General features: G+C 42.4%; 1 protein-coding gene across 1 annotated transcript in view; it reads left to right on the top strand.

Moving 5' to 3' along the window:
* Window positions 1-11,425: 11,425 nt before the first annotated feature.
* LOC146809057 (free fatty acid receptor 3-like) overlaps window positions 11,426-25,300 on the top strand; it is a 100,834-nt gene continuing 86,959 nt past the window's right edge. The window contains exon 1 of the mRNA XM_085615858.1: window positions 11,426-11,684. The gene's annotated coding sequence lies outside the window, so the exon portion shown is untranslated. The remainder of the gene's footprint in view (window positions 11,685-25,300) is intronic.

The raw sequence follows: 25,300 nt of genomic DNA, 5'->3' as shown, positions 1-25,300 counted from the left end.
CTTTCCAAAACTTACCCTACTGTTGCACTCACTGGAGTGGGAATAGTAATTTTTACCCCTACGCTATCCAACACTTACCTTACTGTTGCCCTAAAAGTATTATGCGTTGTAATGTATGCGTTGTAATGGTATGCCTTGTAATGGAATGCCTTGTAATGGTAGTTATAAAAAATGTGCTGTAATGGCATGCATTGTAAAATCACGCAATGTAATGGTAGTTGCGATCTAAAGACTGCTTGGTAAAAGCATGTGTTGTAATGGCATGCATTGTAACGTCATATGTTCTTTTTTGAGACATGTAGGCGTGGGTATTGTGGTGCAGCGCTTTGTGGGTCATGCAAGAGATTTTGATATGCATCCTGGCCTTGAAGGGATGCCAATTCAGTGCACGAAGTTCAAGGGTGAAGAGATAACTTTTTTTTTAACCCATGATGAGCCTAGCTGAAGCTTTAAGGGTAGCCTTGAGCGGTGCAAGTGAGGTTTGGGAGGCCCACAAGAATAGTGCTACCGTAGTCAAGTTTTGAGTGCACAAGTTCATCAGTCGTTGTTGTGAGGTTGGACACAGAGAGGAAAGGTTTTAGTTTCCTAAGAATATGCAGCTGATGGTTAGCTCTTCTAGTGAGGGCGCTGATGTGTTTTTAAATAGAGAGGTCTTTGACTAATGTCATACCGAGGTATTTGGCGGAGTCGACAATGTGTTGAGTGCAATTCAATGCAGAAAGAAAAGGGATCCAGTCGAAATTAGGGGTGGTAGTGGGTGGAGCAATCAGTAGGAATTCAGTTTTAAGGGCATTGAGTTTGAGGTGGTTATGAGTTAGCCATTGTTGCATTTTGCAAGGGTGTTGATGTCCTCGATGGAGGATATTCTCCTGTAGAGCTGGGTGTCGCCAGCATGCATAGGGTAGGAGATGTGGGAGAGTTTGAGGACTGTGGTAAAGGGCTCCATATAGAGGTTGAACAGTGCGGGGAGAGGACAGAACTTTGGGGGATGCCCAGCGATAGCGGAGACGGCTCGGAAAGGTTGCGATTGATTAGGAAGCACTGCAATCTGTTGTGTAAAAAGGAAGAGAACCATTTTAGTATGGTGCCGGATAGACCCATCCTATGTGCAAGAAGATCAAGTAGGGTAGCATGATTGACGATGTCAAATACTGCAGACAGATCCAGCAGGATCAGGAGCAAGATTCATTTTGGTCAAGTGAGCCCCGGGCATGATCGGCAATGTGGAGCACGGCAGTTTTGGTGTTATGACTTGAACGGAAGCCATATTGAAAGTGGTCGAGGAGTACAAATTGTTCAATGTGATTGTGGACCTGCAAGTGTACACATTTCTCTAGGAGTTTGGCCCATTTAGGGATGTTGGACATGAGGTGCAGCTGTTGGCGTCATACTGGTAAGTTGGTTTCTTTCAGGATTGGGTAACCTAACTAATTTTGAGGCAGTTGGGTAGGGAGCCTTGGGTGAGATAGGCATTGATTATCCTGATCCAAAGTGGGAGTAGGAAGTGTACTTAATAAATAAATTATAGCCTTCACCTGTTACCTGGACCTATAACTCTGAGAAAGGGCCTTTGGGCTTCATTACTATATTACCACCCTCCAAATAACAGCTTAATTGGCTCAGCCAGTCAGAATGCTTGTAATGGCTCATTCTACACTTTACTGAGTTCAGTAAAGTTAGAGAAAAGAGACAAGAAGCAAAAAATAACTCTCGCTTGGCCTATCTAAGGTAAAGGTGGGCAAAGGTTGCTAACAGCCTTATAGAAGAAGTTATGCCAGGCATTAATGTGCAATATTTGTCCTTCCTCTCCTTCGTGAGCTCTTGTCCTTGGCGTGGTGCCATTAACTGGCTGGCAAATTGTCTTTGTAAGATCGAATACCAAAGGCTAATAATACTTCATCATTGAAAGCATTGACAGGCAATTCAGGATGTGGTTTTTGTTTTATAGACAACCAATATTTGCTACATTTGATATTACCTTGTATACAGACAGCATGGGCAAACCCAAAAAGGTCGCTGAGGAATAAGCATGCATGACAGGGCCATGCAATAACCCCATTTACCATCCAGGAAGTGGTCACAGCTTCCAGATCAGATGCTCAGAAGGAGGCAGAAGTGCCCCTTGTACACATAGAACCTATCATTCTTATCAGCAGGTATGCTCACATGGGAGGCTGCCTAGTGTACACAGGGAAATTATTATACACATTGGTTCACCCAGGCCAATGACTACATAGCTGTATTTCTCATGCAAACAGATGGTGACCTCTGTTTATCCATTAACAGTTCAAAAGTCCACAAGAGGCTACGCACATTACCTCTTCTGTTGTTAGACTATTGATTTGGATAAAACTAAACTGTAACGTATAATTTAATAAACAGGGTCTTGCTTAACATATTTCTAGTTGCTGTAAATTGAAGGCTACATTCCACTCATACTTAATATTCCATAAAGGCAGAATTTCTAACAACTACTTCTATGACATGACAGTGAATTTTTGACAATCCTGTTTTTTTTAGTCACTGGCATTCTTCATGCTGGGATTTGTAGTTTTTGACTAAAGCCAATATATTTATGATCCGAAATATACCAGTATGGTTAATGCCGTTGGCTGAAATACATATTTCATTTTAAGAAATTGGTTGAAAGGAGTACAACCCTTTTCAAAGAGCAACCACAATTCTTCTCAGGGTGAAGTCACAAGCAAACCCTAATGTAACCTCTGCCCAACCCTCTGACAGCAAGATTTGCAATATCCTTATCATATATGCTAATGGGTAATTTATTCTCTATAATACATGATCGCACCATCACCTTTCCCACTAACCAATTAAAAGCTTGGCGCATAGCTCTTTCATATGAAGCATATGAAGCAAACATGAAGAATAAAAATAAATCCACTAGTGCAAAATGAAATACATCAAAAACCTTTTAGACATTTGTTGCAGATATTAGAAAACACTTCAATATGCCAGTATGAAAAAAAGCTTCAGTAGCTCAGAATGTGTAGAACCGTGCAGAAAAGGACCAACTTTTCTTTAGCTAAGGAACGCAAAATCTAAAAATATTCTCTCTTCTTGTCATTGTAAGCTATTACAATTGACCAGAAGAAAGAAAAGCAATGTTCTGTTTTCGGGGCTTTAAACAGCTGCTTCAATTAAGATATGTGATATGACCTACCTTTCACCTAGGCTGTTGGCTCTAGCAGCAAGCATTATTGTGAGGTCAAAGCTTTCATGAAATAACTTATAGTAGTCGAGTTCTGACATCTTTTCTTTATAATCAGCAACTTAGGGCCATATTAGCAAGGGCAGTATTGCTGCTTTAGCAGCACTTTTTGCCGATAAAGCGGCGATATTTTTATTGCCCTATTAGCAAGCTGTCGCTAACAACTGTTAGCGACAGCTTGATAGCGGCCTTGTTTTTTACCGCTTTGCATGTCAGCGATATTTATCGCTAATGACATGCAAAGTGGGTGTTCCTCACTAAAAGTAATAGGAAGAAGTCACTAACACAACTTCTTCCTATTAGCAATGCCTGTGAATAGATAAAAAAACTTGCGCTAACCGAGATTATCGCTGGATTTTAACACCTGCTAAAATCCTGACATAGCTATTGTTTTCTATGGGAGGTGGATTCTACGGCTGAATTCTCACCTGCCTATCAGCGACGTTTTCCTTAGCGATGGGAATTCATTGCTGGGATTCCCGTGTTATTGATGGAGAATCACTGCTATCGCTGGTTTATTATCGCCTTGGAGATAAACGTTGATAATAATGCGTTATATCCATGATCTAAACCAGCGATAGCGAGCGATAAAAAATACAGCGCTAAGCGCGCTTTGCTATGATTATCGCAAGTCCTTGCTAATATGGCCCTTAGTGACTAACTAGTTGCTAATTATAAAGAAATTAGACACTGCAGTTTATACATGGTTTATAGAATCCCAGGTATTATAATGTTATATCACTGACTGTGAATATTTGGAGAATGTATGGGGCAACCAGATGTCTATATGACATGACTTGTGCAGTAATTGTACATGCTTTTGTGGCAGAGTGTATGACATATTTCACATCTCCACCCTACCACATCCACTGATAAACATATGTGTCTCGCTCATAGCACAGCACATGCGGAAGAGGAGCACTCTAGTCTCTAACAAAGAGCACCCTGCAAACCCAGGAGAGAACACCTGCAAAGCACCATCTCTTTAGAAAACAACAAAGAAGGCTTGTGGCCTCATCTACAAAAAAACGATTCAGTAGAAGTGGTTGCAGTTTGGGTGAATAATTTTTGATTTTGCAACAAACCTATGCGCTATTAAGTTGGTTCACAAAATACAGAATCTCAGTGAGTCACAATTTGGCCTACCTCATCAATAATCAAGACGAAAGAAACGAATTGCAAACCCACTATGGGTGGCCTCTGTCACAGGGATGGGGGCCTGCTAGGGTGTTCTTTTAAATAAAGGATATGTTTTTTTACTACATCCTGTTTTTCTTAAAAGAAAACGGATCCATTTAGGAAATACAAATTACACAGACAATCTCCTAAAATGGGTTTTGTCAACATTGCCAAAGAAGAAAAGGTCCTTTTGGGCCCCCTTGCACTTTGCAAATGGGTTACCACCTCCTTTGAGTTGGTGGTAAAATATTATTGTTTTGCACCTCAATTTCGGTTGTCAAAACATTAATATGTACTTTAAGTAATCAGTACTTGAAACGGGAACTCTAAACTCTTGACTTCCAAATACCGATTCCTTATTGTTTCCTAAACCCATTTAATGATTCTTTTCTGAATAGCTAATTGGGTTTAGTACATTTCAGAAAGTGTTTTAGCGGTTGCAAACTCTCTGATGTCCCGAATCTGATGGTTTGCGACCATTAAAACACTTTGTACATGAGACTTCAATTCACTGGTGTCACCAGTATCCCTCATGAGGGAATTGTGTAGATTGCAAGTCTCCAGGTGCAATGACCAAGCCCACAGGTGCATGTCCCACCTATTCTGCCACACTATCTACACTTTTACAATCCGCTAAGCAACCAAAATCGCCCCTTGTAGACCCACAAACAGCTCCTGAAGACACGCAGACATTGCACAGGAAGCTTGTTTAAATGGTAAGCAAAGAAAATACCAAGATAGCTTCAATTCTGCAGCTTGTATGGGCCCATCATGACAAATAGGTGCTGAATCCTCCAGCCCCACACACCTCGCTTCCCATTGAAGACCCGTATGCCAGTCCCAACCTAGGACCGGTACTACATGTCTAGGGTTGTGGTGACCCACCCAATGAATTTGGATGCCTGCCTCAAAACCTTCCACATATTTTTTGGGGTAGGGGGAGTTTTATATAGTGCAAACTTGACCCAAAGGCATGAGAGCACTTTACATGAGCACCAGTTGCGTTACAGACGGACCCATTCATTTTGTTAGGCACGGGGAGATCAAGTGCCTTGCCCAGAACCACAGGATTCTGAGCGTCCATGCCGAGAATGGAACCCAGATCCCTAGCTTCAAGGTCGACTGCTTTTGCCGCTAGGCCACAGCCTTATGTCACTGATCACCTGCAAGCACTATTTACTCACACACTTCGCTTGTTACCACTTGTATGTGCACATGTTAGAAGCATGTATATATCTACACTTACCCCAAAGTGCTCTCTGCAAAAACTGAAAAATGGTTGCATAGAAAGTAAAATGGCTCAGCTCATTGTGTTGTGATGTGAGAAAAATGCTGGGGTTTATCCAAACTCAATGCCTGCTAACACTTCAGACCTAAATCAAAAGGCATTTTTAAGAATGACATGCACAAGAACAACAAAAAAGGGTAAAGTTAAGCGACAGAAGGAATACTCAACACAAAAAAGTCTCAGGGGTAATAAAGGGATAAGTGCTTAGAAAATTTGAATTGCTATGTTGTAGGACTTGGCTCTGTATTAAATATAAAGGTATACAAATATTTACTATATAGCTCAGAAAAAATATTTCTCCAATCAAAAGATATCCCAAAAGACAGTTCATATGCATCCATCCAACCAAAATATCCATAAATGATAGCGAACATCTCACATAAAATAAAAACCTTACGATAAAAAGGCAACCAAAAGCCAACCAAAAGAAAGCTAGTCCCCCAAGCGAGGGATTGTAGTGTCCTGGTTGTTCTGGCTTGGGGGCAGTATATCTCTAGCTGTCTTCTTCCTGACCCAACACAATGTCCTCCTGCATTGGCATCCTGACAGGGGTGCCAAGGGGTGATACTTCCTGAGGTGAGTTCCTCATTGGGGCAGGGACTAGGGTGGTAGAATGTGTAGGGCTGGGAAGGGCAACAGGTCGCTAGAGATGGGGTCTTGGGGTCATTCAGGGGAGAAGAAAGGCAAACTCGCTACCATCATGCAGGAGCGGCCCATGCAGGTAGGAGCGTTGAGGTTGGGGGGCGGGATGGGCGGAGCCGACAGACAACAACAAGGTCAAATAAAATAATAAAACCACTTACCTTGCGCTCGCTGCATTGCTGAGTCGGCGATGCGGCGAGTGCAAGGTAAGAGAATTGATTTTTTAAATTTTATTTTACAGTGTCATCTGTCGACTTCACGCCCTATCCACCACCAGCCCCGCTCCACCGCTCTTACCTGCACAGGCCGCTCCTGTCCTTATGAGTAATGATACAAATTTGGCAGGATTTTCTCTCATGACCAAACCATCATTTAGGAATCTGCAATCAGACAATGGTGTCTCAGGACTTTAGGAGCATATGGAGGTATTTTATACCTTTCATTATTGACTTAACCCTGTCCTTCCTCTGTGATACAAAAACAAGACATGCAAGGTAGGTGAAATAAGTAGCCACAAGTTGGTTGTGTAGAAGCCAACAGTGACTTCTGGGCGGTGGGTCAGTGCGGTGACCTGGAATGCGGTGGAGGGATGATTGGTGTGTATGCCTGCTTGATTTATCTCCTTGTGTTTACTTTGTTCACCCGTAGTTGAAAGGGTGTGTCCAGATGTGGGTCCCTTGCTCACTTTGCCACAGGATTCAAGCTAGCCTGGCTGATGAAGGGTGATACCCCAAAAGCGGTCCCAGGATGTCTGCTTCCAGTCCAGGAAAGACATTGCTTGGCAGTCCTGGCTGGACTGTTCCCATGAGGCACAGAGTCAAGACTAATTTGCATACAGCTGTGTCTGAACTGGGGTGGCGAAGTGAGCTAAAGAATGATGACAGATTCAGCCCAGATCTGTGACTGGGGGTGAGTGTCTGAAAAGTTTCAGCGCTCCGTCCATCATCTCCTTGTGTTTTCTTTGTTCGCCCTGAGTTGGTATGGTGTGCTCACACGTGGGTCCCTTACTCACGTTGCCACTGGATTCAAGCTAGCCTGGCTGAAAAGGAGTGCCACCCCGAACCCGGCCACAGGGTGCATGTTTCCGGTCAAGAGAAGACATGGCTTGGCAGTTCAGACTGGACTGTTCCTATGAGGCACATGGTCAAGACTGATTTGCATACAGCTGTGTCTGACCTGGGGTGGCGAAGTGAGCTAAAGAATGATGGCAGATTCAGCCCAGATCTGTGACTGGGGGTTAGTGTCTGAAAAGTTTTGGCGCTCCGTCCTTCATCTCCTTGTGTTTGCTTTGGTCACCCTGAGTTGGCAGGGAGTACCCAGACGTGGGTCCCTTGCTCACTTTGCCACTGTATTCAAGGTAACCTGGCTGATGAGAGGTGTTACCCCAAAACGGGTCCCAGGATGCTTGTTTCAGGTCCAGGGAAGGCCTGGCTTGGCAGTTCCGGCTGGCCTGTTCCCATGAGGCACAAGGTGAAGACTGATTTACATATAGCTGTGTCTGAACTGTGGTGGCGAAGTGAGCTAAAGAATGATGATCGATTCAACCCAGATCTGTGACTGGGGTTCAGTGTCTGAAAAGTTTCAGTGTTCCATCCATCATCTCCTTGTGTTTGCATGCAATATTGTGCAACACACAACAGTCTGGGATAGTCTTGCACACTAATTAAAAAAATACAGTAGCCCCCGCATGTGATATAAATACCTAAAGCACAACTTAATGATGCACAATGTGCTCTCTTTGATGCCAGTGTCAGTATGTGTGCTGTATTACACCTCGGTTGACGTACAGTGGTTGGACGTTTAAAGAGAGTGGGCAATGTGGAAGAAGGCCATTCACAACATCCCTTACAAAAAAGACATAAATGCATTACCATTTGTCTTCATTCGCAATTCTGCACATTTGGGACATGCGTTCATTCATATCTTAAAGCAGAGATTATGTGGAAAATGATTTGGGTCTTGTGGCAATCACAGGGATGTCATGCCTCGAGTAAAGATGCAGGTCCTGGCATTGTTTGTTTCACTCACCAACTAGCCACTTGTCACCATGCTTCCAGTAATCAACTGATTGTTTTGTTAATTGAATAATTGCTGGTTGATGGAACAATAAGCTGTCATATGTTCCGCCAGGAAAAAAGCATACACATTAGTGAATACACGAGGGAAGTGACACATGACTTTAAAGACTAGGGGCCTCATATATGAGGCTCATTGCGCCACCGGACCTTCACTTTTTGTGACAGTCTGTGGTGCAGGAGCCTGCTCCATGTATACAAGGCAGCACTAAGACACTTTTTTTTGGCTTAATGCTCCCTCGTAATATGGTTCCCTTTAACACAGTTTGGTGTGTTAAAGAGGCATGCAATGAATGTTGCAGGGGCGTTCCCAGCAACATCCATGGCACTTTGACGCTGCCCCAGATTTATGAGAAACCGTAAATCTGAGGCAGTACCAAAAACTTACACCACCCCAGGGAGGCGAATGGGAGGTACAACAAGGAAAAATATCTTTATTTTTCCTCGTTTTTCCTTTCTCTATGTGTGTGGCATTCTGCAATTCAGAGGACCATGTGGCCATGACTGCCCTCTCAGAGGCATGTCAGTACCTATTGAAAGCACCTGCATTTGCTCACAGGCTTGTCAATACCTTGTGAAAGCACCAGGATTGGCTCGCTTTAGGATGGCATCTTAATCCTTGTTGGTCCTCTGGGATGATCCAGTAACAGTAAGTGGAGTGCAGCACCTTCCTTTACATGCTGCGGATTGTTGGTGAAGTCAGCTCCTGTTCTATTCCTACAACATGTCCAGGAAACATCTACATGGCAGTAGTATCTCCTTTAATTTTCGTAATCCAATTGTATCTGTGTGTTGTTCTGGGACTCTCTGTGTTTGTAAGCAGCTGTTCCACCACTAACCTTTTGTTACACTTCATATCTTTTGTGGTGTTTGTAAGAAAGTAAATTATTAAGTCCACCACATGTAATCAAGGTTTCAATAATTTAAAACTCAGCTAAACCCCTTGTTGCTATGCCACAGAGCAGACAGGCCAAAGTTAGAGAAAATGTGTAAAGTATTTATAAGTACAGTAATATTAGAAATGCCAAAAATACAACACAACAAAAAAAAGAGAAAATCATGATAAACAAAATGACACATAAACGGCAAATGTCTAATCTGAGAAACATGACATATCAATTTTTAAAGACTTATGACAAAAAGTGCCAAGAAAAATAAAGGGCCAAATGCCAATCAGTAATCACTATACGCAATTGACTGAGATGAGGTGCAATTTCAGGCCAACAGCGATAGAGCACTGATTGGATACATGAACAGGTTCATCCCAGCAAAAGGTTTCACCTTCTGATAAGGGTCCAGATGTACGACCATGTCATTTAGCGACTCGCAAATTGTGCTCAATTGCGAGTCGCAATTTACGAGTCGCTAAATGCCATGTTTAGAGTCTGAGGCACTGTTAGCGATTTCTAATGGGGTCACAAATTGCATGCCTCATGCATATTAATAAGGCACTCGCAATTTGGTACCCCAATAGGGATGGCTGACCCTCTCAGGTATGGTGGCCTGCTGTGCTCAGAAGACCTCCAAGTCTGGGACTGCTTTTAAAAAAGCATTTTTCTTTTTAAATATAGCACGTTTTCCTTAAAGGAAAACAGGCTGCATTTAAAAAAAGAAAAATGAAAGGTTTTTGTTTCATTTTTGAAGGGCAGGTAGTGGTCCCTGAGACCACTGCCTGCCCCTAAAAAATATTTTCCCCAGCATTTGCAAGTGCTTTAGCACACTCTTGAAGAGGGCGGTAAATTGCAAGTGTTTTGCGACCGCAATTGCAGTCGCAAAACACTCTACATAGACCTCTGACTCGCTATGAGAAAGGGACGCCCATGGAACGCCCCTTCCTAATAGCAACTCACAATTCCTCTTTAGCGAGTCGCAAAACAATTGCGAATCGAAGTAGGGATTGTACATGGCCCTATTAGATTTTGCATGCGCAAACAAGTTGCAAACCCGTTTGCGCATGCAAAATAGGGCCGTACATCTGCCCCTTAGTCTCTGGAATCAAAGTCAAAATCTTCCAGGAGGGTAAGGTTGCAGGCTGTATCAGCTAAAGTCCTCTTGAAGCTGAATAGTTGCTGGACAAGTTCCTGCTGAAGCCTTTTGGTTTTAGCGGGAAGAGCTCAGAATGGGAGAAGGTCACATTCTGCGCCCTATGAAGACGTTGCATCTGGCAGGTTCTTTTCGTGACTTTCCCCTTTTCTAAATTAAGATTGGATGTACATTTCCCATTTGGTCAAATTGGCCAGAGAAAGACATTTTATATTTTAAAGAGTTAGATCCCCTTGCAATGCCTAAAACCTTTGCTGAGCTACAAGGTGCACACAATGTAAACAACATTGATTTCTACAGCTTCTCAAAGCTCCAAAAGGCACTGAGCAAATGCAAGAGGACACTCACTCTTTGTGCCTTTGTGAATTAATAGCAGGCCTTCAGAGTTTGCCTGTTTTGAGGCTAACATAGGAGTTAACAAGGTTGGTTTGAGGACTGAGAAAATCAGGTGTAAGTCAGTTTCATGGTCACGCTTATATCATCAGTCGGATGATATGCTGGCATTCTCGAAGTGGTGCAAAATGTATTTGTGAGCCCTATAACTAAGGTGTGCTTAACAGATCTCTGCCATGGTCTGGCTGAGTGCGGGTATATCTATGATCCAAAGGCTTGCCTTCAAAGTCAAATCTCCAAGCCTATTAGGTAAAGTAAGAAGTTCTGCTGAAACTTTATTGGTGAGTCTATGGAATTATGGAGACTTGAGTTGTGTACTCCAAAAATGTTTGCGGGCAAGAAGAACATCAAAGGTTTAAACATTATAAACCTCCTCAAATGCTTGAAGATACAACATTGTAAAACAAATCCTGAAAGATTCGATTAGAGAAAATGAGTGAGGGTTAAATTATGTTTGACAGATCCTTTAACAAATACACATCTTCTAGATACCTTGCAGAACTTGTTTGCTAAAGGAATGGTACGCGTGCCTGGCACATTATGTTTATCTCTGGTTCTCTGGCACCTGTTCAAGACATACAAATGATTTAGACAGAACAGGAATAGGGAAGTTGCACAGACCTTCAATTCTTCCAAGTAAGTCTCCATCCACCTCCTGCACATCACATGCGGTAGACCTCAAGTGTTATGTGAAATCGTCCAATGCTTGTACTCAGAACCACACTGTTTGGGACAAGAGGCATCCTCTAGACAGGCAACTTCTGCAGCCCAGAGGCCATGACAGTAAACGGAGGGCATCTGCCATCTAAGGTTGGGATCAACTATAAAGCCAAAGGTATGTAGGCTAAAGCATGTAGGGCCATATTTGTATGTACCTATTTTATTTCTGTTTTTCATATAATGCAACTATGCACACTACATAATCTCAGCCTGTTTCACGATGTAATGTTGATATTTTAGTTAGGGGGTGCAAAGATGTAAAGTTTTTTTTTTATTTGCTATTTTGCATAGCTCAATCTTGGGTTTAAACTAATATGGGAAATTTAACCTATTGGCATTTTTAAACTAACTTGGTAAAAAATTATTTACTTGATTAGCTGACTATGCATTTTGTAAAGGGCCTTTTTATAGAACAACACGTGATGCCTTTAACAAAATAAGTGATTCAATGTTTGTTGAGTCTAGATTTTGAGTTCAACCAACAAAAGGCAGTGACACTTACAGGGATCACTTTAGGGTGGTGCGACTGGTGCAGCCGCACTTGGTATTGACCTTGGGGGGCACTGTGTTTAAAAATAACATTGATTTGAGAGCACCTGCTGCAGAGTTTCTTGTATGTCTAGCAGTTTTCAGGCAACAATGACAATATCAGATAACACTGGTGATTAATGTCCTGCTGGAGAGGGATTGAGTTTTGTCTACTGTGAGTTTTGACTCATCATTAACTATCCAGAGGGTTAATAAGTCTGCTGGAAAGAACATGGACCATTACAGAACCGCATGTTATGTGGATAGCTGAGTGTGTCACTGCATTTGTCACAGAAATTCTTTTGTCACTTGTCAGGACAGGAATAGGAAAGGGGAAAAGAAAGAAGTGAAAGGCGTAAAAACAGCAAGGCTGGGAGAAAGCAGGGAAAAAACTATCTGTGGCAGATCGATAAAGTGGCAGGGAGTGTCTGGTGGTGGATCAAAGAGACACCGCATAAAATCAAGAATACACAGCCTTGGTATTCAGCAAGCCAGACATTTTGCAGCACTGGCTACATTCTACTGAGGAATACTTTGGGCACCTGCTCTTATTAATCTACGAATTAAGCACTGGCCACTGTAAGTGCTGCTATTATTTACTTTGTTTCTGTTTAGATCAGTGCATGTCTAGTTGCCACTATAGTTCAGCAGTGTTGTAGCAATTGTGCAAAGGACCCTAGTGCAGGCAAGTAAAATGGGTGACCTAACTGCTGGATGAGTGGTACGGGACAACAGTAATCAGGCTCATGAGGCCGCCCAGGCCTCTAGAACCTAGCACCACTGCACCTGCTGCACCATAGATAGCTATGCCCCTGCTTTTCAGACATTTGTATTCCATTCTTCGCTCTCTCACTCTGAAAGAGTGGTGCCTATAACTCACAGCATCCCAGAAATGTGTTGTATTTCTTTAAAACAGTACAAAAGGGGGTGGTGATGGACGGAGCATCAGAAGCAATCAAACACTCACACCCAGTCAACAGATCTGGGTTTGATCCATCACCGTTATTTAGCCCACTCTGCCACCCCAGTTCAGACATAGCCTTATGCAAATCAGTCTGATCCTGTGCCTCATGGGAACATTCCAGTCCGAACTGCCAAGCCACGCCTTCCCTGGACCAGAAACAAGCTTCCTAGGACCGGTTTCTGGCATTTCAGCCGTCTTCAGCCAGGCTTGCTTGAATCCAGTGGCAAAGTGAGCAAGGGACTCACGTCTGAGCATACCCTGCCAACTTATGGCGAACAAAGCAGTACAAAAGAGGGTGGTGATGGACGGAGCATCAGAACCAATCAAACACTCACACCCAGTCAACAGATCTGGGTTCGATCCATCACCGTTCTTTAGCCCACTCTGCCACCCCAGTTCAGACATAGCCTTATGCAAATCAGTCTGACACTGTGCCTCAGGATAACAGTCCAGCCCGAACTGCCAAGCCACGCCTTCCCTGGACCGGAAACAAGCTTCCTAGGACCGGTTTCTGGCATTTCAGCCGTCTTCAGCCAGGCTTGCTTGAATCCAGTGGCAAAGTGAGCAAGGGACTCACGTCTGAGCATACCCTGCCAACTTATGGCGAACAAAGCAGTACAAAAGAGGGTGGTGATGGACTATCCTGGCTGAAGAGGGGTGAAACCCCGAAACCGGTCCTAGGATGCTTGGTTCCAGTCCAGGGAGGACCTGGCTTGACAGTTCGGGCTGGACTGTTCCCATGAGGCACTGGGTCAAGACTGATTTGCATATGGCTGGGTTCAAACTGGAATGGCATGGTGAGCAAAAAAACGATGGATTTAGGCCCAGATCTCTGTACTGGGGTGAATGTATGACATTGTTCTGCATTCTGTCCATCAACTGTTGTTTTTGCATTTGTCACCCGAGTGGGACAGGTATGCTCAGACGTGAGTCCCGTGCTCTCCATGCCACTGGAATCAAGCTATCCTGGCTGAAGAGGGGTGAAACCCCGAAAACGGTCCTAGGATGCTTGGTTCCAGTCCAGGGAGGACCTGGCTTGGCAGTTCGGGCTGGACTGTTCCCATGAGGCACAGGGTCAAGACTGATTTGCATATGGCTGGGTTCAAACTGGAAAGGCATGGTGAGCAAAAAACGATGGATTTAGGCCCAGATCTCTGTACTGGGGTGAATGTATGACATTGTTCTGCATTCTGTCCATCAACTGTTGTTTTTGTATTTCTTTAAAATGCAGAATCTGTCCATCCCACTTACAAGACCTCTGCTAGTCATTCTTTTACAGGGTGTCAGGGAAGTCTTATTCTATGACTTGAAAGTGGATATTTTTAACTGGTGTCTGTCATTCTCCAAAGGACTGGTTTGAAAGTAAGTGTCTGACAGCTGTCAGCCTCAAAATACAGAGAATCATGTTTACGCAAGTTTAGGTACCAGAGAAAATTCATTAATTCAGGACCAGTGACATGGCAGTGTGCTAAGTAATACACAATATTGTTTAATTTCAGGCAAAGATTATTGCATCATGCATTAGTGGTAACTGTCAATGAATATTCTGGAGAGGGAACAAACTGAGACACTAAGAAGAAGGTGGGACTCTGGCAACAAATGCTGCATGGGTTCAAACTAGCTGAGTTTAGGGTGAGACACTCATAAGAATTGTCTCTACTCTCAGTCAGGGACTGCAATAATCTCCACAACTTCATGTGTTAAAAACACAAGTTGTTTGTCAGTGCACAAATGAATACAAATGATTACAAAAGTCCACAACACACTTTTATTTACATTATTGATTGATTGATTGCTAAGAGCAGTTTGTTCCTTGTTGCTTCCTTCAACAGCACCCTGTAACCTAATTATGTTGAGAACAGGCAGCTATCTGTATTATACCTTCAGCCAGTTTAGGCATTTTCGCCAACCCACCATACTTTCAATGACGATGAGAAAAACGACATCAACCTGAATGCAACAATATATAAATTGAAAAGACAATACTGGCTGATAATGTCACGTAATGAGTTCACTTGACAACTTTGACAAACAACAACTTGTTAACCTAGTCATGACTTAAAGATGCTGCACTAACTGCCAGCATCATTTTTCGTAGCAGGTGTTGGAGCGAAAATCCCATGGTAATCTCTCTTTGGAAAATCTAGGAAACGTGGCACCATCACCTCAGATTACCGTTACCCTTGTTTCCGCTTAATGTGGATAGATCTTTGCCACCGTTTACGGCCAGGGAGCTCTTACATAAACATGAGCAATTAATAAAATGCAAATAAACATTTTAGCCAATAATGAGAGTTGTGAGTAATTTTAGAGGGATTTATTTTCCAATCGAAATTTAAGAATCTCTGACTCTTCTTTCAGTAGTCAGGTATCAATCAGGTTACAGAATTGATTCCAGAAAAATTAAGTTAGCACAAGCATATCATAATTTGCAATCAGCGCGTTCCATAAAGGAAAGAATTCCTATTCTAAGACAATGAGTCACAAATGATGTCAGTCAGAATTCATGAAGGGTTCTAGAAGCAAGAGTGTGCCTTAGCATTAAGCTAAATCACTCATTAGTAATTGCAGAATCGCCCATTTAGAGAAATCAAGCATAGGGCAAATAAGCCTTGGGAAATCCAGTTAGTCAGAGCATGGGGATTTCTACCTACGTCTGTCTACGTTTTGCTCTCCATCAAGGTCTGCCCTCTCCTTCTTTCCTGCATCTGCAAATCACATCTGTTCTTCTCCCTTCATTTCTGCATCGGAGTCTGAAACTGCTCTGCAGCCTCGCGTCTCTAAGTCTGTGTCTGTCTGTCTCTTTCAAAGGGCTCTGAAAGTCTTCCTTCAAGTGTTCTGAAAAGTGTTCTGAAACTCCTAACTAGGAACACATTTATAAGAGAATAATGTTACAAAGCATGTAGCGTGACTTTGTCTTCCTCCAACTGGAATCCAGCATTCTCCAAAGGAGGCCTCCACCCATCAGCAGATTTCATACATCATCTCTCAGACAGGCGAAGATCCTTCCCACTGCATATTCTGCATCTTATTTAATACAATTTCATCTCCTAACCTTCTAATAGAAACACATTTTATTTCTAACTAAACTCATGCCATGAGCTGCAAAAGAATCTTTTTTAATTAAGCAAGAAACATTAAACATGGTAATGCACTTTTACAATATGTGTGTTTTCTATTCTCACTGAAGCAAAGAATTAAATGAGGCTTTGTTCAAGATTTTCCAGCAACTACAGAGATAAAGCTCTGACCCTGGTCACAGCTGTAAATTATGCCACTGTTCTCTTCACACAGAGAGAAAAAAATCCTTTGTTTATCTTGAAGGCCAACAGAAACTGGAAGCAAGAGCTGAATTACAAGCTGTTTCTGTTTTCTACATTATAAAATGTTGTGCTAATTCTAATACAAGTTTATTCTACTAATGCTCATTTGACATTTTTGCAAGTTAAAATCACATTTTCATAGTGAAAGCAAAATCTAACTAATCACATTTAAATCAAGCTATGAATTACTTGCACATGGATTACATGAATTGCTAAATGGAAAGCTTCTGACTAAAGTCTGTGAATTTCAAAGCTCATGTTTTCATTTTGTAGCACAAAATGCCTGTGTGTCACTTTTTAAAATGCAGTTTCATTTCTGAAGCAAAAGCAGGTTTTCCTTTAGAGGTGCTACATTTTAAAGCACATGTTTAGGCTCCTTCACAGGTAGTACCCAATTTTGGTCAATCATTTTGGCTTAATACATTTGCTATAAAATTGATTTCATACTTTAGGTAATGCTTGAAATTGTTACAAAAATATAAAGGTCATCATTTTAGACAGGCATCTTACTTGTCTCATAATTTCTGCGTTGAAAATGCCCTCTAGTAAATGTCACAATAAAATAATTTTACTCACTTCCTAAATTCATGACACTAGCCATGTGTATGTAGGTGGGTGGGAGAAGTGAAAAATGATATTGATTATGAAGTCTTACGGGTCAAGTCATGAATTCTGGCCACGAAGGGTGCAGGCTTGTAGTGAGTGCTCTATATTTGTTGTATTTTTGCACTAGACTTCCCATTTACACATTCATTTAGGAGAATTTTAGTTGGTGTCACATTCTGCTCAATTTTTAAGTGTTGCCATGAGTTACTAGTTTGAACAACTTCCAGCAGAAACATAGGCATTTAGGCCTGCAATGTGTTTTGTTTTTCGGTCACGCTGATTTTGGGACCTTTGACATAACTTCCAATAACCTGCAGCTTTCAGCCTGCCTGTCTTTTAAGCCAATTACACAGTGAATTCTGGGACTTGTATTTTTACTTTGGTATTGGACATAACATACAACTTTAATAAACTAAAGGACAGCCAACCAAAGACATTGTATAAAGTTTTTTACAGCATAACAATCTGGGTCCGACCGAGACAGAAAATATGCTTGTGCACCACAATACAAATGGCCCATTTGGTAATCAGATAGCTGGAAAAAGAGGTTCATGTTTGTAAATTAGGTCAGTTTCGAACTCGTAAAGGTGCACTGCACAGGTGTTTGCTAGGGATGGAAGACTGCATGGATTTGAGCTTGCTGCAGGCAATGTTTGTTTTAAGATCAGCAAAATCAACAGCAAAAGTTTCCCACAAGACCATTAAAGAGGCCCACAAATGACCAAACGTTGGGCCTCATACTCACCTGTCAGACCAGCCCTTTGGGCACTGCCTGATTTCCTTGTAGGCCAGTCCTACTCTGTTCACAAATGTTTCCAATACGATCAGGCTAGATGAACAACATTGGTAAGCAATATTACATAAGCGCTTCAGGAGAATCAGAAGTATTGTAAAGCTATTTCTAGACCATTATGTTTTGGAAACAGCAGCAATGTCATATTTATTTGATTACCTTGACAGAACTGCGCATGGAGAGCATGGGAACATCGCAAGTAGACAAACTGGAAAATTGGCAGGTATATGGATAGGGACTAGACATCTTTCCTGGTCCTACAACTGAAAGGACAGTGTTGATTGCTGCATGTCGAGACTTAGAAGCATAATAGGGTGGCTTTTGGGTCTCAGCACTAGCAAAGCAGTGCTGGGAGTGAAGAACAGTGTAGAACTAGTGGGGCATCCTAGTATGGGTACAAAAATGAATGACTGTTACGTGCAAGTAATAAGGTACATGGCAGACCCTCATGTGCGTCCCTTTTCTGGAAAAGCAGAGCTGCACAAATGGCACAACTGAGATGTATGGTTACATGTGGTCTCCATTACTCAAAGAACAGTGGTGTTTGTTTGTAAGTCATGACAGAGGTGTATGACAACATGTGCCTGTTCAGAACTACAGAGGTATTAGTGTTAAGTGCTGCAGGTCAGATTTCAGGGGCCAGTACTGGAAGATTTGGGCTGGGTGCTTCACATGAGGCCTTAGCTCTAACAGCAGAGCTGCATGTTGGTGCATGCATTATTATGGAATGAAGTGAATGAAGATCGGCCTGTGAGCCCCAGAACTAAAATATAAGTGGTGTTGTTTCAAGTCAGGCGGCACATGGAAGAGCTGCACGTAGGTCTGGGCCGGACAGGCTGAACTGGGCATCGGGCATTTCCCCTGGAGGGCTGGAGTCTGGTTTTGGAGGTGGGGGTCGGTTTGGTTACTGGGGGCCGGTTTTGCAGCGGTGCTGCAATATCACCCCCCCCCCCCCAGTAAGAAAAGCAGCAACGCTGCAACACTTGCATCTGCCTCCGATCCCCTCCTCCCGGGGCTGTTCCGACCAAATTGCCAGGGCTGCTTTGGGTTCCCCGTCCGGCCCGGACACAGGTCCCAAATTAGTATTAGGAGTAGGTGGGGGCTGGATGACAGGAGGTGCATGACAAAGCTGCATGCAGGTTGATGTACTACAGAAGTGCCCGTGTGAGGGTATGTGAAGAGAAAGGACACTACAGGTGTATTCGATTTCAAGACATTCGTATTGATTAACATCTGTACCCAGCTCCTTTCCATTTTTTTGTTTCAAGTGTATCTGAATGGGCTTTAAATAAAGATGTTTGCATTCTGTATTACTAGCTCTGACACATAGGAAGATATTGCCCATTCTTCTTCCACCTCTTTTTCCTCAGTGTGAACAGTCTTTACATGTTATAGACCTAGATTGCTGCATGCACACTGCCACCACTTTATTTATAGACCTAGATTGCTGCATGCACACTGCCACCACTGTATTTATAGACCTAGATTGCTGCATGCACACTGCCACCACTGTATTTATAGACCTAGATTGCTGCATGCACACTGCCACCACTTTATTTATAGACCTAGATTACTGCATGCACACTGCCACCACTTTATTTATAGACCTAGATTGCTGCATGCACACTGCCACCACTGTATTTATAGACCTAGATTGCTGCATGCACACTGCCACCACTGTATTTATAGACCTAGATTGCTGCATGCACACTGCCACCACTGTATTTATAGACCTAGAGTGCTGCATGCACACTGCCACCACTGTATTTATAGACCTAGATTGCTGCATGCACACTGCCACCACTTTATTTATAGACCTAGATTGCTGCATGCACACTGCCACCACTTTATTTATAGACCTAAATTGCTGCATGCACACTGCCACCACTGTATTTATAGACCTAGATAGCTGCATGCACACTGCCACCACTGTATTTATAGACCTAGATAGCTGCATGCACACTGCCACCACTGTATTTATAGACCTAGATTGCTGCATGCACACTGCCACCACTGTATTTATAGACCTAGATTGCTGCATGCACACTGCCACCACTTTATTTATAGACCTAGATTACTGCATGCACACTGCCACCACTGTATTTATAGACCTAGATTGCTGCATGCACACTGCCACCACTGTATTTATAGACCTAGATTGCTGCATGCACACTGCCACCACTGTATTTATAGACCTAGATTGCTGCATGCACACTGCCACCACTGTATTTATAGACCTAGATTGCTGCATGCACACTGCCACCACTTTATTTATAGACCTAGATTGCTGCATGCACACTGCCACCACTGTATTTATAGACCTAGATTGCTGCATGCACACTGCCACCACTGTATGTATAGACCTAGATTGCTGCATGCACACTGCCACCACTGTATTTGATCACCAGCAGCAGTGGCAAAGAGGTTCTGGTTCTACTATTGTGGTGATTCCCATCCGGCTAACCAAACACATGTTTCTAGCATGAATATCCTACAAATTAGAGCAGTATTGATCAGCATCTTTAGATATTAATTTTGAGTTCTGTATGCACGTTCATCTTCTTATCCTAGCACTGTTTGGTAACATTTTGATATGATTTGGGTTAAGTTTAGTTCACTGTGTTTATGTTGGGGTGTTTGAAGGTGCTCCAATCAAAATTCAAAGTGTCTAAATTAACTTAGCCTAGTATTTGATCTACAATGAAACCTCCTGCTATGTCCCGTGTTTTAATTAGGCATCATGTCACTTCATCTATCACAGCATCAGAGTCAAAGGTCACGTGATGCCGCTTCCTGAGCTGTCAATAGGATAAAGTGATGTCATTTCCTGTGATGTCACAGAGCATCAAAGGACACATGATGTCACATCCGCTACCCCAGGCATTTTAGTGAATTGACGCCCATGAGAACGTTATGATTTTCCCCCAGTCTTCCTTATGATAATGTTGTTATAAAGAGTTTGTTTAGATATAAATACATTCCTATTAGTAAAGCCAACCACAACCACTGAGGTAAGTTTAAATCCTGAGTTTGTGCTTCTGCAGGCCAAACACTCTTCAAATATACTGCCTGCTAGTATGGATGGAATGTGACTACTACAGTTTGTAATCCTAATTGTGTATTTTTCAGCTGGCAGGGCCTTCATCATAAAAAAAATTAAATGAGAAAATAAATGACGGCGAGAGCGGCAAAGAACACGGGGGAGTGAAGGAAAAGGAGAGGAAGGACAGGAGAACATGGGACAGAAGGAAAAAAATCAAAAATGTGAGGGGGCAGGGTGGGGAGTATGGAATCAAGTAGATGGGGATGGAAGTGTGGGAAGGCGGAATGAAAGGAACATGTGGGGAAGAAAAAACACAGGTAGAGAGAAATGAAACATGCACTCAGTGAAATTCAAACACAAGAATAGGAAGGGAAGCTCTTGAACAGACAACTCTATGTATATGGTATGTATTGGAAACAACAGGTCTTACCAGCAGCCAGCTGCAGCTGCCTGTAGCCGAGCCCAAACAAATAATTGGGTAGGGCACAGGGGAACTGATCTAGGGTGAGCGAAAAGATAGAACTGTAATACTACTAGAGCTGTACAGTGTTACAGCAGACAGTGAAACTGGTAGACTAATCTAACTTGTGAGTCCTTCCCTGTCTTCACTCTGAACATGGCTGGTTGGGCATCAAATGTCCAACCCTCAATCGCCTTGAGAAAGGTCATACTAGATTCCAAAGAGTTCAGAAGTTTCATACGGGAGACAGACAACACAGTTGCACTACAGGCATAAACACATTTGACAACACCAGTACCGCATGACGTCATTACAATAAACACTGCATCCTCATATTCAGCTGCACCTACAATGTTCCCTCACTGGGGCTACCATCGGCTCCGACCCTCATTTGATTATCATGAGGGAGAGTTTTTCTAAGTTTTCCCTAAAATACTCATCCTCACTGGCTTTTCCTGCAGCTTTTGCAACATAACGGCTCATTTTGCACAAAGTACTCATAACCATTAAAGAATGTATTTTCTGTATTTAAAAGGAATGCCTTCCAACCTCCATATTCAGAGATTATTTAATGCTGCAAGGTCGGCACAGCTTTTTAGAAGTCATAAACACAGTCCTGCCCTCCCAGGAAACAGGGACGATCCGAAGCTTCATAGATACAGACTGCAAAGCAAGGCGGCTTAACAGCATGATAGGCCCCCCGGGCAAAGCAGCGCACTGGGCCCTGCCTTCACAACCGCTCACAGGAATAACAATCATTTGCAATGAAATAGATCTCACCTTTGGGACCTTGTATGTATTTAGCTATGCAGCACATTAGCCAGGGTGCTGAAACAACTACTGTTCTTTAACATGGAGGGAAAGTAAGCACCAAACTGCGTGACACGCCAGCTATGGGAACACATGGAGAGAAATATTGCCTTTTATCGGGAAATGGTATAGTCCAAAGCTCTGTTTTGAATATAAAAGCAGGGCCTTCGGTGGTCATATCACTGAAAATACAAGATTTAAAAAAAATATTTTTGTCTACAGGTGCTCGTGGAAGACAATTTCTATGGACTGGAATCTAGAGAATGCTAAAGTGATTCTGGTACTTTACTGACCTCTGCTGGTCGCTTTCTATCAAGACAGTTTAATAGAGGCAGTTGAACAAAAAAAGTCCCTAAGCGGAAGCAGACTAGTCCTAGGGCTGATCTCCAGAGCCCACAAAGTACATACACATATAAGTATACACTAAAGTATATATACTAACGTATATACTAAAGTATATACAAGAGGTCTTGAATGCTCGACCTAAAAATGTTTTACGGACAATGAGTGTTAAATTCTGGTCTAGAGATAGTAGTTAGTAACCAGAACCTAGTGAGATGGTTTTGTTTGTTTCTTGTGAAACAGAAAACATTGAATTTAAGCCGGGCATCCTCACCTGACCAACTCTATACTAGCAGGCAAATGATTGTATTTCTCTTTGCTTTTATCTGCAGATATTGGAATTGCTTGTGAGCAGGCTAAGCACCAGTATTATGCATCATATCAAATGCTTAACATGTTGATTCCTGCAACAAATTACCATGTCAGCAGATGTTATTGCGCCCTGCCCCTAAGTTACTCTTCAAAGGTGTTAAACCAAGCACAAGGGCTTCATGCAGCAAGCGTCAGGAACCTACCCCCTGAGGCAGCTGCCTGAAACCATGATCTTCTAAACAGACCCCCAGATGCGCCTAGCAGGCACACATTTGGAAGTAGGGCTCACATCATTTTTAACAGAACTCTTGCTGTTTTACAAACAACTTTGGGGCTCTTGTTGAACTGTCAGTGATCCTTTCCAGAGAAAGGAGATAATACATTTTCCATCTGAACATCAAAAAATACATTTTTAAATGAGCCACTGCTTGGATATGCAGTGAATGAAATACCGAGTGGGTGTTTCACAGCTACCTTCAGCAGTCAGCTTTGATTCACTTTTTGTGACTGCATAGTCCTCTCGAGTATGCAGTGTAATTATGCAATTCATCCAATTAGAACACTGCCAGGCAAAAACTCTCCAGAGCATGACAAACAAAAATCTTGAAGAAGGTCATGGACATCTGGGAGAGATAATAAAGCTGTCCAATCAGAAACAAGGGGCTAGGGATATGTAATGTACTGGAAACCAAAGATCTGGTTAAGAGAGAGATAACACTTTCTGTACCTGACACCTAAAAAGGGAGAGCTCTGAGCTGAAGTTGCAAAGCATATGTTTCAAGAGATTCATGCTACAAAATGGAATTTACTTAGTATACACACAGCATCATCCTGAGCCCTTTGCAAAATATAACAGTTGACTTTAAGTCATTTGAAATATGGACTGAGACCAGTGGTATTTATGTCTTAATGTGCAGGGAAATGACGTTGTAAATGGTGAAAAGTGCAGGTTTAAAAACGTGGCAACAACTCACGTGAAGATTATGACCTTAAAAGCTTCCAAAATATATGCACCGGTTTCTGATAAATTCTAAGAGTAACAGCAATCTTTATCCGGATGCTTGCAGTGGCCATATTCTATACATAGGGATTAGGATATATAATCAGAGAGGTCTGTTTTCACGATCCAACTTGCCAAGTAGAGTTGGAAGTGATTGCAATAATTTGCAGGGACACTCGATATACATAGATGGTATTGTACTTTAAAAACCTGTCGCTAATGCCTGTATAAGTGGCGATTTCTGGTGCACCCTGGTCACCTGCTATAAAGAAATGGCACAGCCACTCGACTCCAATAACTTAGTACAGTTGAGTTCTGATGTCACAATGCCTGCTACCAGAGTCAACGGGCCAGCGGGGGAGGGGCGGGGGCGTAACACAGAACCCGCAGCCCCCGCGGTGCAGGGGGCCCCGAGCTGCAGGGGGCCCCCTCAGCACCGTACTCAGGCCTGAGAGCTCCATCTTAAATACTGAGTGGGGGGCCCTTCATGTACCTTGAAGGGGGGCCCCCTCAACTTTCGTTATGCCAGCGGGGGAGGGGGGTGGCTTGGAAAACAGGAGGCATATCACATGACAGAGCATAATTGAACCAGCTGTTTAAGGAACGAAAACAAAACGTTGCTTTTCTTCCATCTGCTCTGCTTTTTTTGCTGTATAGTAACAAGCAGAAAGGAGACATTTATGGTAAAACGTCTATTTTGTGCACTTCTTAGGTGAATATACAATGTATTGCATCTTTCTGTATGTTTCTACACATTCCGAGCTATTGAACCTTTTTTATTTAAAATAACTGACTAATATTAAACAGATTCTAATATCTTTCTAGCTTTCAAAGTGTTTTTAATTCTTCATGTTTGCAAACAGGCTCACTCTTTCAAGTGAAGAGGTACACACCACTGATTTAAGTGGTTTGTGGGAAAGGTAATGGTGTCACTATTTATTATAAGGAATAAAATAACCCCTGCATTACTTTATAAAGATATTGCAAGTCGCCGAGGAGTTACATAACCTTCTGAAAGAGCTCCTCTTTGACTTTCAATATCCTTATAATGTGTGGCAGGGGGTACATTATCTCATATATATGTTGTATTCCATATGAGGGTGAATCAGAAATGATGCACCCGGCCGCCTGCTATAAAGAAATGGCATAGCCACTCAACTGTAATAACTTAGTACAATTGAGTTCTGATGTCACAATGCCTGCTACCAGAGTCAGCGGGCCAGCGGGGAAGGCGGGGGGCTTGGAATACGGGAGGCATGTCACATGACAAAGCATAATTAAACCAGCCGTTTAAAGAACAAAAACAAAACGTTGCTTTTCTTCCTTCTGCTCTTCTTTTTTACCTGTATAATGACAAGAAGAAAGGAGACATTTATGGTAACACATTTATTTTTTGTACTCCTTAGGTAATTATACAATATTTTGAATCTTTCTGTATGTTTCTACTCGTTTCGTTTTCAAAACTTTATTCGATTCAAAGCAAAGGAATCATAAAAGTCAAACAGTTTCATTTACAAACATTATTTCAAAATCAATTTTAAAGAGCATTC

The sequence above is a fragment of the Triturus cristatus genome, chromosome 7 (genome assembly GCF_964204655.1).
Source record: "Triturus cristatus chromosome 7, aTriCri1.1, whole genome shotgun sequence".
NCBI lineage: Eukaryota > Metazoa > Chordata > Amphibia > Caudata > Salamandridae > Triturus > Triturus cristatus.
Note: the sequence above shows the minus strand (reverse complement) of the source record. Positions and strands in the feature narration are given on the sequence as shown.